Source organism: Tupaia chinensis, unplaced genomic scaffold (assembly GCF_000334495.1).
Source record: "Tupaia chinensis unplaced genomic scaffold, TupChi_1.0 Scaffold000532_1, whole genome shotgun sequence".
NCBI lineage: Eukaryota > Metazoa > Chordata > Mammalia > Scandentia > Tupaiidae > Tupaia > Tupaia belangeri.
Window position 1 is genome coordinate 4748951 of NW_006160045.1, and position 14790 is coordinate 4763740.

Below are 14790 nucleotides of genomic sequence, written 5' to 3' on the forward strand. Positions count from 1 at the left end.
GCCAAATGGGGGAAAGAGAGGAAAGAAACCAGGCTTGCTGTTTGACCCACTCCCTGTAGTTGAGTGCTAGGGGTCACGTACATTCTCTCAATATTCATCTTCTAATTTGTGTGCTAAAGGTTGTCTCCAGTTTTTGGAGACAAGGAGAAGTTAAATCATTGGCTCAATGTCACACCAGGGTTTTTTGAATGCCATGTCTGCCATGCAGCAATGCCTCTGCTCCCAGTCCACCTCCTACCTCCCCCACCTGCCCCTCATGGACTTTTTGGCCTGTCTCCACATTCACAGTAAAAAGAACCCCTCCCCCCAATCTCTTAGAGCAGTGATGCTGGTCCTTTTTTGGTAAAAGGACAAATTAAGGAAAAATAAGCATGTTTATGGGCTGCATTTTTTTTTTCCATTTAAAATTAGAATAACTTTACTGAGGCTCCTGGGAAAAGTGTATGTTCTTGCAACTTAAATGGTCTACTGTTTTGGTCAGAGGGCTGTGCAGTAGCTAAAGAGAGACAGAGAGAGGATGAAAAAGCATCCTCCAACAGGGATAGCCACACCACAATCACTTCTCCAGTCTCCTCGAGGAGTTTGGGCATACACACACACATGCTTGGTGTGGTTCTCAAGCACCAAGTTTGAGACTTGAACTGTACAATTGGCCATGTGGGATTCAGCATCTAACCTCCATGAGCCTGACTGGCCCTGATTTATTGGGGTGTTGGAAAAATCATGATGCAGTTTTGCTTACAAAAAATACATCATGGCCAATGAGGAGACAAGGGCAGTGTGATGGGCAGCCATGCCTTTCCTTGATGAGCAGAACAGGCTAGGCTTTAACGTAGATTGCTGGATGACAATCCAAAGTGGTGAATAGCCCCATAAGCTCCTATCTCAGTGCCACGCTTTTGAAAAGGATGGAGAGAATGTGCACGTGCAATCATAGTATCTGGGCAGAGAAAGAGTGCAAGCTAGAATTCGATGATTTCATAGAGTGTATGGTTCGGCAGAAAACGATAAAACACATGCGTGCCATCAGAATGCAGTGGGAAAAGCTGATGAAGGAAAGTACACCCCTCCACCTCACCACTCGGGCATTGGGAGCCTAGGCCCTGAGCAGAGCATCTGTTGATGACTGGAGGTGATTTTTCCTGTTCGCTAATGTGCACTGAAACGATTGTTTCCTGAAAACCTCTTTGCTGAAGTGTGAAAATAAAGGACTACTTCATCCTAAAAAAAAAAAAAGGATCATGATTTTTCCAAGAACCCAATTCTTTATTAAATAAAGATGGTTACCGAGGAAATAGTTTTGTTTTGGCATTAAAACAAGTGGCATGGCAATTAAGGCACTGGACTCCCACATGGCTGACTGCGGTTTGAGTCCCAGACTTGGCAGTTTTCTTTCTTACTTTTTCTCTCTCTCTGCCTCTCTCTCTGGTGAGCACATGTGCCCTCTAGCAAATTTTTAAAAAAATGATAAATTAAATAATTCTTTAAAAAATATTAGTACTAAGCATGTTGGAGAAGCAGCAGCATGGATGGATGCAGCTTTTTAAAAAAGAATTATTTTATTTATAATAATAATAATTATTATTATTTTAAATTTGACCAGAGACAGAAAGGGAAAGTGAGAAAGCAAGCTGCTAGGTCTGGGACTCGAACCACAGGTGCCCATGTGGGAGTCCAGCACCCAACCACCATGCCACCTGCCAGCCCCTAGATGTAGCTTATTAATCTTTACCTCTCTATTAACTTGTATAGCACTCTGCTGTTGGTATCACTGTCATCCACTCCTTATAAATTGAAAATTATGGACAGAGAAACAAAATGATTTGCCCAAAATTGCCCAACAGCTTGACAGCAAAATCGGAACTCAAATGAGTTTCTGTTTGGGGCAGTATTTTCCAAACTGACCCTGCACCAGCCACAGAGGAGGCTCTGGGAATGCAAGGATGAGGGTGCCTTTGGGCTTTCTCCCTTTGTTAGGTCTACTTTGTAATATGCTACGTTTTGTATAATTTGATCTAACTTGGGCTGTTCTGATCTTCTGCTTTACCTTTCAGTCATTTACTACATGCTGTCAATTTATAAAATGCTTTAATATCTAATAGAATTAATCATTCTTTTCTTTTTAACTACTTTAATTAAGGATTGAAGGCAGTGTTTTCTGTAAAGACTGAGAGTTATAAAGAAATGTCTTTGAATGGAGTGTGAGTGGGCATAGATAATGGCTTGGTTTGGGCAGGGAAGAGAAAGCTGTTCCCTGAGAGGTGTCCAGGGCATTGGTTGTTCCTCCCATAATATGCTTTGTCCCTCAGGTGGAGGTTTGGTGCTACTTCCCTTATAGGGCAGACTTACGACCCGTTAGAGGTAAGTTTGGGTACCTATTCTTCCTTCCACTTAGCTTTAATTTCCACAAATCAGAAGACTTAATTTGAAATATTTTCACTTTGATAGAAGATCGGGCTGGGGTTATGACTGTCAGGCAATCAGTTTTTGCTCAGCACTACCTTCAGCATTATGAAATGGGTTCCTGCTGCTTTCCTGGGAGGACTTCTGAGAGGCAGCCCTGAGGTCTGGAACCAGACTCCTTGGTCCTAGTCCCAGCTCTGTGACTGTGATGAACTGATTTTTTCTCCCTGTGTCTCAGATTTGTTTGTTTTTGTTTGTTTGTTTGTTTGTCTCCTGTAGGATGTGTGCGCTCACCAGAGAGAGACAGAGAAGGAGATAAAGAAGTAAAATGAGAACGCACCCACCCCGGGTGGGGAGAGAAGACCATGCCACAATCTCTTCTCCATTCTTCTCTTGGGATTTTGGGCAAGCACGCACACACACCCAGTGTGGTTTTCAGGCTTCCTGGTCTAGGATTCAAACTGTGCTATTGGCCATGTGGGATCCAGCTGCCTTTAACTACCATGCCGCCTGTTGGTCCTGTGCTTCTGTTTTTACACTTAACTCATAGGATTGGTAGTATAAATAAGTCATTCTCAAAGTGTGGTTTGGTGACCCTAGTGTTTCCCCAAAACCCTTTCAGGTATCTGTGAGGCCAAAACTATTTTATAATAAATCTAAGACAATGTTTTTTTATTTTCATTCTCATTTTTTTCCACAAGTATATATTAAGAGTTTTTAAAAGGCTGTGTGTGACATTTGACACTGGAGCAGATTGAATGTAGAATTAGATATGAGAGTCCAGCTGTCTTTAGTTAAGCCAGACATGAAAGAGATTTGCAAATATGTAAAAGAGTGCCATTCTTCTAATCAACTTTACTTTTTGTTTTGGAAAACATACTTATATCAACTTATAATGGGTTTATTTATTCTAAACAAATTGGTAAATACATATTTTTAAAATTTTAGGTTTAGTTCTAATATGGCAAATATAGGGAACCAGCAGTTAGCGTAATGGCTATGTCGCTGGACTCCCACGTAGTCGACCGCGGTTCACGTCCCGGACCCGGTGGCTTAAAAACTCACGCCAGGCGCATGTGCGTGCGTGCCCAAGATCCCAAGAGGAGAATGGAGGAGAAGGGATTGCGGCGTGACCATCCCCCCTGGGGGGTGATTTCTCGCTTTCTGTCTCTATGTCTCTGTCTGTCTGGCAAGCGCACGTGCCCTATAGTGAAAAACCTCTCCAAAAAAAAAAAAAAGAATTATTCTTATAAACACGCAAATATAGATTCATATAACTTACATAAACAAAAGCTCTTTGGGGTCTTGATAATTTTTAAGAGTATGAAAGAGAATCTGACACTAAAACGTTTGATAACTACTGTGTCAGTGAACATTTCTTTTCTTTTTTTTGGAGAGGTTTTTGCTATAGGGCACGTGCACTCGCCAGACAGACGAGAGAGACAGAGAGATAGAAAGCAGGAAATCACCCCCCGCAGAGGGGATGGCCACACCGCAATCCCTTCTCCTCCATTCTCCTCTCGGGATCTTGGGAACGCACACACCCACACCCGGTGTGAGTTTAAGCCACTGGGTCTGGGACTCGAACCGTGGTCAACAATGTGGGAGTCCAGCAACATAGTCATTACGCTAACTGCTGGTCCCTCTTTTCTTTTCTTTTGAGAGATTTTTGCTATAGGGCATGTGTGCTTGTCGGAGAAACAGAGACAGAGCAAGAAATCACATCCCTAGCCCCCCCAGGGGATGGCCATGTGGCAATCCCTTCTGTTCTCCTCCTGGGATCTTGGGCACACACACATGAACCTGGTGTGAATTTCAAGTCACTGGGTCCGGGTCATGAATTTCAAGTCATTTGAGTCACCGGGACTCAAATCGGCCATGTGGGAGTCCAGTGATATAATCACTACGCCATCTGCTGGTCCCATCAGTGAACATTTCTTTTTGTTTTCTTTCTTTCTTTTTAAAAATTTTATTCATTATTATTATTTTATTTCTTTGAAGTTGACCAGAGAGAGACAGAGAGAAGGAAGTGAGAAAGCAAGCCACCAGGTCTTGGACTTGAATTGTGGTCAGCCATGTGAGAGTCCAGCCGCCTTAACAACCATGCCACCTGCTGGCCCAAGTGAGCATTTCTAAATCTTTTATAACAATATTTGTTTGAAACAGATTAGCTTGGGATTTTAAACTTAGAGCAATATTAGCTACTATTATTCCATTTTAGATTATTTTTTAAAAGAATTATTTAATATAGCTTTATGTATGTATGTATGTATTTAATTTGACTAGAGAGGGACAGAGCGAGGTGAGTGGAGTGAGAAAGCCAGCCACTAGGTCCAGGACTCAATCCATGGCTGGCCATGTGGGAGTCCAGTGCCCTTAATCACCATGTCACCTGCTGGCCACTGCATTTTATTTTCTTGAAGTAAATATTTCAGACTTGTTTTTTTCCTATGTAATCTAAATGAACAATGTTTTATTGTATATAACAAGGCCCTCATAAAACCTTTTTATTTCTATGTGTTTTGCATCAATGTTTTAAGATCTAAAGCATTTTATTTTCCTTTTCCACTTCCTTGTTAAATTATTTTTGAAAACTGGCTCCTTATAATGGATTTATAAGGAGCTCCTTGAAAAATACCAGGCAGTTTTTTTTTGTTTGTTTTAATTTGCGATAGGGTTTGTGTGCTAATAGGAGAGAAACAGAGAGGAGGAAGAGAGAGAAAAAGTGACAAGGCACCAATCCCCCTCCTACAGAGGGAATGGCCATACTGCCATCTGTTCTCCTGCATTATCCTTTCAAGATTTGGGACACACATACACATGCACCTGGCATGTTTTTCAAGCTGCCGGGTCCAGGACTTGAAAAGAGCAGTTGGCCATATGGGATCCTGTTGCCTTAACTTCCACACCACCAGCTGGCCCTGGATAGGCTTTTACCATCACTAATAAGAGGCATTTTATTTTTCCTTATACAAAACATAGTCTGTAATACATTTTCACCTCTGTACATTTTCCTTCTCTGTGTTTACAAATCAGTCAATAATACTGATTAAAAATTAATATTTAAGGGATCAGTGGTTAGCATAATGGCTGTGTCACTGAACTCGCATGTAGCCAACCACAGTTCGAGTCCCGGACCTGGTAGCTTAAAACTCACGCTGGGCATGTGTGCATGTGTGCCCAAGATCCCGAGAGGAGAATGGAGGAGAAGGGATTGCAGTGTGGCCATCCCCCCAGGGGGTGATTTCTCACTTTCTGTCTCTCTGTCTCTGTCTGTCTTTCTGGCGAGCATACACGCCCTATAGCAAAAACCTCTCCAAAAAAAAGAAAAAATTAATAGTTGGCTCATACAACTCTCCTTCGCTGCGACCAGGAACCGAACTGTGTGTCAACGCCTCCTGAGGACAATTCCACTGCCATGGAGGACGTGAACGAGTCCATCAACATAGAGGTATGCGCAGAAGGATCCAGGATCAACCCCAGCAAGTATCAGTGGGATGACGTTGACATGTTTATTAGAGGCTTGAGCTAGAATACAAGCAAGAAAAATCTGACTGAGTATTTGTCTCTATTTGGGGAAGTTGTAAACTGCACAATTAAAACAGATCCAGTCACTGGAAAATCAAGAGGATTTGGATTTTTGCTTCTCATCGATGCTGCTAGTGTTGATAAGGTTTTGGAACTGAAAGAACACAAACTGGATGGCTAGTTGATAGACCCCAAAAGAACCGAAGCTTTAAAAGGGAAAGAATCTCCCACAAAGGTGGATGGATAGAGCCCAAGTACTTCTGAAGAACGAATCAAAGAATGTTTCAGAGCCTTTGGAGAGATTGAACTTTCCATGGATACAAAAATGAAAGAAGAGGATTTTGTTTAATCACAGATACAGATGAAGAGCCAGTAAAGAAAGTATTAGAAAGCAGATACCATCAAATTGGTTCTGGCATAAAGGTTGCACAAACATAAAGGTACATAGGTAGCAGCAACAACAACGAAAAGGAGGAAAAGGTGCTGTAGCTGGTGGAAGAGGTGGTACTAGGGGTTGTGGCCCAGGTCAGGCCAGAACTGGAACCAAGGATTTAATAATTATTATGATCAAGGATATGGAAATTACAGTAGTGCCTATGGTGGTGATCACAACTATAGTGGCTGTGGCAGATACGATTATACTGGATATAACTATGGGAACTATGGATACGCACAGGGATATGCAGACTACAGCGGCCAACAGAGTACTTATGGCAGGGCATCTCGAGGGGGTGGCAATCACCAAAACAGTTACCAGCCATATAAAAGGAGGATGTCGGAGAAACTAGGAGATGTTAAAGTAACCCATCGTGCAGTTCCGCATTGAAGATTGGTCTTCTGTCAATCTAAGATGATTATTTTGTAAAAGACTTTATAGTGTACGAGCCACAACTGTGTCTAACTGTACATAGCCACAAATTAGTTTTCTTTGCTTTTACTTTGTCCTTTGCTATCTGTGTTTTGACTCAATGTGGATTTTGTGTTTAAACAAATGTTATTTTTATGATTTCACATAAAACTTCTAATAAATGCTTCCTTATGTGAAAGAAAAGAAAATATTTGGATAAATGATATATGCACATGAGGCAAAATTCTAAAGGTACAAAGAATGAATGGTAAAGATTATGTAGTAATCAGTAAATCTCTTCACCTCTAACTCCTGGCTATCCAATTTCCTCCCCTTTTAAACATTTATTTCTTTGGGGGGCCAGCAGGTGGTGTGGTAGTCAAAGGTGCTGGATTCCCATGTTGCCAACTGCACTTCAAGTCCCGGACCTGGCGGCTTGCTTTCTCGCTTTCCCTTTTTCTCTGTCTCTCTCTGGTAAAATTAAAAAATAATAACAAATAGAATTAAATAAATAAGTGAATAATTCTTAAAAAAAATATTTCTTTGTTTCCTCCATGAGAGGGATGGAGAGAAAATGAGAGAGGCCCACCAGTGGTCTTTATACCATGATCCACTGCCCAGTCTTAGCCAGCCTGGATCATGGGTACTTTCTGGCCCCTAACCCAGTTCCCATTTCTTTCTTTTCTTTTTTTTTTTTTTCCAGAGAGGTTTTTGCTATAGAGCACATGCACTCACCAGAAAGACAGAGAGACAGAAAGTAAGAATTCACCCACCAGGGGAATGGCCACACCACAATCCCTTCTCCTCCATTCTCCTCTTGGGATCTTGGGCACACACACACACACACACACACACACACGCACCGGCCGAGAGTTTAAGACACCGGGTTCGGGACTCGAACTGCAGTTGACTACATGGGAGTCCAGTGACATAGCCATTATGCCAACTGCTGGTCCCCTTAGTTCCCATTTCTAAAGGCAAAATTTATTAAAATTTCATTCTTCTAGAGAAAGTCCATGCAAATACAAGTGTGTATATTTGTGTGCATGTGTACTTTTTTATTGTGGTATAATATATGGAAAATAAAATTGACCATCTTAGCCTTTTATTTTTTGGAGAGGTTTTTGCTATATAGGGCGTGTGCGCTCGCCAGACAGACAGAGAGAGACAGAGAGAAAGAGAGACAGAAAGCGAGAAATCACCCCCCCAGGGGGGATAGTCACGCCGCAATCCCTTCTCCTCCATTCTCCTCTCGGGATCTTGGGCACGCACACACACACACCCAGCGTGAGTTTAAGCCACTGGGTCTGGGACGCGAACCGCGGTCGACTACGTGGGAGTCCAGTGACATAACCCATTACGCTAACTGCTGGTCCCCATCTTAGCCATTTTTAATATGTGGTTCAGTACATTACTGAGCAGTCATCACCACCATCCATTTCTAGGACTTTTTATTTTCCCTAACTGAAACTCTACCTGTGAAACAATAACTCCATATCTATCTCTTCCCCAATTTCTGGCAACTACTATTCTACTTTCTGTGTGAGTTGGTTACTCTAGCTAGGTAACTCATATGAGTGAAACAGTATAATATAATGCAGTATTTGTCCCTCATTTTTTTAATTGATTGAGGGCTCATTGACTTGCCAGATATATATACATAGAGAAGAGAAAGCACTCACTAGTGGCCACCAGGTGGCATGCTGGTTAAGGTGCTGGACTCCCACATGGCTGACCACATTCTGAGTCCCAGAACTGGCAGCTTGCTTTCTCACTTTTCCTCTCTCTCTCTCTCTCCCTCTCTCTCTCTCAAAGAATTGTTTCATTTAACTCTATTTATTTATTTATTTAAATTTGACCAGAGAGGGGCAGTGTTGGGACCAGCATTTAGCGTAATGTCTATGTCACTGGACTCCCCTGTAGTCAATTGTGGTTTGAGTCCCAGACCCCGGGGGCTTAAAAACTCACATCAGGCGTGTGTGTGTGCATGTCCAAGATCCCGAGAGGAGAATGGAGGAGAAGGGATTGTGACGTGGCGTCCCCCCTGGGGGGGTGATTTCTTGCTTTCTGTCTCTGTGTCTCTGTCTTTCTGGCGAGCACACGCACCCTATAGCAAAAACCTCTCAAAAAAATAAGTTTCATTTAACTCTATTTATTTATCTATCTATTTATTTAAATTTGACCAGAGAGGGATAGTGTGAAAAAGAGAGAGAGAAAGTGAGAAAGCAAGCCACCAGGTCCAGGGCTTGAACTGTGGCCAGCCATGTGGGAGTCCAGTGCCCTTAACCACAGTGCCACCTGCCAGCCCCGTAAATGAAATAATTCGAAAGAAAGGAAGAAAGAAAGAAAGAAAGAAAGAAAGAAATCACTCCCCATTGAAATATGGCCACATCACATTTTTTTTACTCCATTTCTCTATCCCATTGAGATATTTTGGAGAGGTTTTTGCTATAGGCCACATGTACCCGCCAGAATGGCAGAGAAAGACAGAGAGACAGAGAGAAATCACCCCCCCAGGGAGGATGGCCACACTGCAATCCCTTCTCTATTCTCCTCTCAGGATGTTGGGCACGTACGCACACGCACCCAGCATGAGTTTAAGCCACCGGGTCCGGGACTCAAACCACGGTAGACTACATGAGAGTTCAGCGACGTAGCCATTACATTAACTGTTAGACCCATGCCTGCCATGTTTTTAAGCAGCTTGTATGGGATTTGAACCATGGTTGGCCATGTGGGATCCAGTTCCCTATGCAGGGCCTAACTGCTATGCTGTGGGACTGACCCCAGTATTTATCCTTTTGAGTCTGGATTATTTCACTTACCATAATGTTCTCAAGGCTTAGGTAGTAGCATGTGTCAGAATTTCATTCTTTTTCTGAAAAACATTTCATTGTATATTTGTACCACATTTTGTTTATCTACCTCTTAATGAATATTTGGGTTATTTTCACCTTTTCATTATTGTGAATTGTGCTGCTATGAGTATTGTGTACAAATATCTGTTTGAGTCCCTGCTATCAATTTTTGGGGGTATATATCCAGAAACGTAATTGCTGGATCACTTGTTTTTAAGGAATCACTGTACTGTTTTCCACAGTAGCTGCACCACTGTATGTGCTTACCAGCCATGTTCAAATGTTCCAATTTGTCCACATCCTTGCCAACACTTGCTGTTTATGTTTTTTTTAGTAGTAGTCATCCTAATGAGTGCAAAGTATTATCCCACTGGGGCTCTGGTCAGGATTTCCTTAGTGATTAGTTGTCGAACATCTCTCCATGTACTTACTAGCCATTTGTACATTTGTTTTGGAGAAATATCTGTTCTAGTCCTTTGCACATTTTTAAATCAAGCTGTCTTTTATTGTTGTTTAGTTGTAGAATGTGTGTACATGTATTTTTCATTTGTTCTTCTCAGAATTTGGGGCATGCCTGTACATGTGCCTGATGTGTTTCTCCAGCCACCAGGTCTGACACTTGAAGCACACAGTCGCCTATGTGAGAGCCAGCTGCCTTAACTACCACACCACTATCTAGCTCTGTGTGTGTATTTTTAACACAGGTGGGTGTGATATTATATCAACCATTCTGCGCTCTGCCTTTTTCACTTTATCAATATATTTTGAGGCCAGCAGGTGGTGTGCTGGTTAAGGTGTTGGACTCCCCCATGGCTGACTGAGGTTTGAGTTCCAGACCTGGAGGCTTGCTTTCTCGCTCTCACTTACACTCTGTCTTGCTCTGTCTTTCTCTGATGAGTGTGTGTGTCTTATAACAAATTAAAGACAATAAATAAATAAATAAAATATATACTTTTATATGTGTGTGTATATATATATATATATACACACGCTTTTTTGTGATCATGTTCTCTTTTTCAAAAAATTTGCTATAGGGCATGTGTACTTGCCATTGAGAGATGGGGGGTGGGGCAGGAGGGGGTGAGAAAGCACCCTTTTGAGGGGATGTTCATGCTGCAATCCCTTCTCCCTTCTCTGTTCAGGATTTTAGATATGCACACACGCACATGCCTGGTGTATTTTTCAAGCTACCAGGTGAGATCCAGACATGTGAGATCCAGCTGCCTTAACCACCACACCATCAGTTAACTGTATGGATCAACTATACTATATTAAATTAATATCCTATTAATGGACATTTATGTGATTTCCAAATTTTTGTTATAATAATCATGCTTCAGAAACTGACTTAGTATGCATATCATTTTGCAAAAGCGAGATATTTTTCCTAGAGTAAGTTCTTGGAAATATGTCAAAGTGCATGCATATTTTTGGTAGATGTTGCTATCTTGACAAGATAGTCTCTTATTATATGAACATTCCTATTTCCTCATTCCCTCTTTTTTTTTTTAAGAATTATTTATTTAATTTTATTTATTCATTCAATCATTTTCATTTGACTAAAGACAGACAGACATACAGAGGGAACGAAAGTGAGAAAGCAAGCCACCAGATCCGGGACCTGAACTGTGGTCGGCCATGTGGGAGTGTCCAGTGCCTTAACCACCACACCACCTGCTGGCCTCCTCATTCCCTCTTAAACAAAGTTCAATGATTGAACTTAGGGATTTTTGCCAATAGGATATGTGAAAAAGAGAAACAGTGGTAATTTTCATATTCTGAATTATGAACACCTTTAGTATCTCTAAAACGTATTTGTGTTCCTTTTTGTTTGAACTGACACTTCATGATCTTTCATGATCTTCCCCAGCAAATTATTTTTTTTGTATATTAAAGATTTTAGCCTTAGTCTGTTACTTGTATGTTTTGTGTCTTTTCATTGTACTTTTCCTTTCCGGTATTCAGTATTAAGAAATAAATTGAAGGAAACTCCCATCTTCCAGTAATTAACCAAAATGGCGAACATAAAGGAAAAAAAAAAGGCAAGGCATCCGATATATGTTCTCTAGGCCTTTTAGAAAACATGGAGTGGTAGGACCAGCAGTTAGTGTAACAGTTATGTTGCTGGACTCCCATGTAGTTGACCGTGGTTTGAGTCCCGGACCCAGTGGCTTAAACTGATACCGGGCGCGTGTGCGTTGCATGCCCAAGATCCTGAGAAGAGAATGGAGGAGAGGGGATTGCAGCGTGGCCATCCCCCCGGGGGGTGATTCCTCACTCTGTCTCTCTTTGTCTTTCTGGCGAGTGCATGCTCCCTAAAGCGAAAACCTCCCAAGGGGGTGGGGAGAAAAAGAAAAGAAAACATGGAGTGGTTCCTTTGGCAACATATATGGGAATCTACAAGAAAGGTGATAGTGTAGACATTAAGGAAACGGGTACTATTCAAAAGTAATGCCCCACAAATGTTACCATGGCAAAACTGGAAGAGTCTACAATGTTACTCAGCATGCTGTTGGCATTGCTGTGAACAAACAAGTTAGAGCAAGATTCTTGCCAAGAGAATGAATGTGCGTATTGAGCATATTACGCATTCCAAGAGCAGAGATAGCTTCCTAAAACGTGTGAATGAAAATGACCAGAAGAAGCAGGAAGCCAAAGAGAAAGGTACCTGGGTTCAACTAAAGCGCCAGCCTGCTCCACCCAGAGAATCACACTTTGTGAGAACCAATGGAAAGGAGCCTGAGCTACTGGAACCTATTCCCTATGAATTTATGGCATGATGGGTGTTAAAAATAAACTAATCTGTGGTCTATAAATTAAAGAAAAAAGAAAAAAAAAGAAATAAATTGAAGGCCAGCAGATGACCCTCAATTGTGCAGATTAAAGTGGCTGGATCCTACATGACTGACTGCGCAGTTGGAATTCTGGACCCAGCAGCTTGAAGATCACGCTCTGGGTGTGTGTGCCCAAAATTCCAAAAGGAGAGTTGGAGGAGAAAGGAATGTGGTGTGGCTCTCTCCGCTGAAGGGTGCTTTCTAACTCCCCTCCCCTCCCCCACCTCTCAGGTGAGTGCATGTGCCCTATACCAAAAATTAAAAAAATAAATAAATAAAAACTGAGCCTAATTACATGTCTAGTTAATATGTATTTACTTTTTGGAAACAAAAATAATTTAGAATAGTTTTATTTTTACTTATTTATTTTTTAAAGAGAATTTTGCTATAAAGTGTGTGTGTCTCTCTCTAGAGAGACAGAGACAGAGAGACAGAAAGAGAGAAATCACCACTGCAAATGGTCACACTGCAATTCCTTCTCTTCCATTCTCCTCTTGGGATTTTGGGCACACATGCACATGCGCCTGGTGTGTGAGTCAACTACATGAGAGTCCAGTGACTTAACCACTATGCCATCTGCTAGTCCCTAGAAGAGTTCTAATAGCGTAAATTTAGGTTACCCAGAATAAAGTAGTTTTATTTTTAAAAAGCAACAACAGAAACAACACATAAGGAGTGTTTCTAATGTAAAGAAGCTAATTTTTATTTGTAGCTGATTAATTTAATCTTTCACAAACTAATGCAGCTTTTTTTTTAGGCTTCATCCTTTATTCGGTAGTGAGTAAAAGACAACTGATGTTTAAAACTCCAATTTAAAAGACCATTTAAACAAAAATGCTTCCATAGCGAAGTGAGGCAGAAGGAGCCCAGGTATTTCTGAGCTTTTTTATATGGCTGATGGAGAAAATATGGCTGATTTGTTTGTTTCCAGCAAATCATTACAAAGGTGGCCTTTTGTAATCCGTGTTCTTTATCTTTGACTCTAACAGAATAAAGGTACACCAAAGTCCATAGAGTCAGTTGCTGGCTCTTTCATTGAATTTCTATGTGCTAGCCTTTTTAAATTTCATTTCCCTTTCTATAAAATTGAAATAATACTTGCACCATAAGCCACATAAATTAAGAATTAGTGTTTTTGTTTAACTTTTAAATAATTTACGTTTAGTCACTGTGTGTGTTTACAGTATACAACATAATTTTTCCCAGCATGAATACAGTGCATATTATTCAAGTCAAAGACATTACTATATACTTTTTTTTTTTTTTTTAAAGGGAGGCCCACTGGGTAGGTAAGCAGTTCTAGGCAGGGAGGTCACCTGTGCCCACAGCCTGGCTTGGGTGTGTCAGGGTGTTCAGGGAGCCCTCTGTGTCCCCCACCTTTTTTTTTTTTTGGAGAGGTTTGTGCTATAGGGTGTGTGTGCTTGCCAGAAAGACAGAGAGAGACAGAAAGTGAGAAATCACCCCCCAGGGAGGATGGCCACGCCGCAGTCCCTTCTCCTCCATTCTCTTCTCGGGATCTTGGGCACACATGCACATGCGCCCGGCGTGAGTTTAAGCCACCGAATCCGGGACTTGAACCGTGGTCGACTACATGGGAGTCCAGCGACATAGCCATTATGCTAACTGCTGGTCCCACTATATACATTTTTTAAAAAGAATTTTAAAATTTAACTTTATTTATTTACTTATTGTAATTTTGACCAGCAAGAGAGAGAGAAAGAGAAACAGAGAGAAAGTGAGAAAGCAAGCCACCAGGTCTGGGACTCAAACCAAGGTTGGCCCTGTGGGAGTCCAGTACCCTTATTCACCATACCACCTGCTGGCCCTACATTACCATATACATTATCAACAACAGATAACTTTTAATTTTCGTGTCTATTAAATGTGCTATTTGTTTGTGTTTTCCCTGATACCTTCCTTCCCACTCCCTTCAACCCACTCCCCCCTATGCTGTCTCTAGTATCTACAGTTGCCCTTCCTACGATTATACCTTCCAATCTTTTAGTTCCTGCTATAGAGCATAGACATTCAGTATATATTGAGAGGAGACATACAGTGCCTGTTTTTCATAGTCTGGCTTGCTTCACTTAGCATTAAATCTTCCATTATTTGTCCACTTTGTATCAAATGTCAGGATCTCATCATTTCTTATGGTTAACTAATATTCCATGGAGTACATGTGCCACATTTTTTCAATCCACTTGTCTGTTCTTGGACATTTGGGGTGATTTCATGGCCTAGCAATTGTGAATAATGTGGCAATAAACATGGACATACAAGTGTTTTTCTTTTCTTTCTTTCTTTCTTTTTTTTTTTTTTT

The 14790-nt window shown here is 41.3% G+C and overlaps 1 protein-coding gene and 2 pseudogenes across 1 annotated transcript in view; all 3 read left to right on the plus strand.

Moving 5' to 3' along the window:
* DRC8 (dynein regulatory complex subunit 8) overlaps window positions 1-14790 on the plus strand; it is a 102018-nt gene that overhangs the window by 12126 nt on the left and 75102 nt on the right. The gene's annotated exons all lie outside the window — the stretch shown is intronic.
* LOC102470634 (NADH dehydrogenase [ubiquinone] iron-sulfur protein 5 pseudogene) lies at window positions 794-1123 on the plus strand (annotated as a pseudogene).
* Window positions 5722-6810, plus strand: LOC102471046 (heterogeneous nuclear ribonucleoprotein D-like pseudogene; annotated as a pseudogene).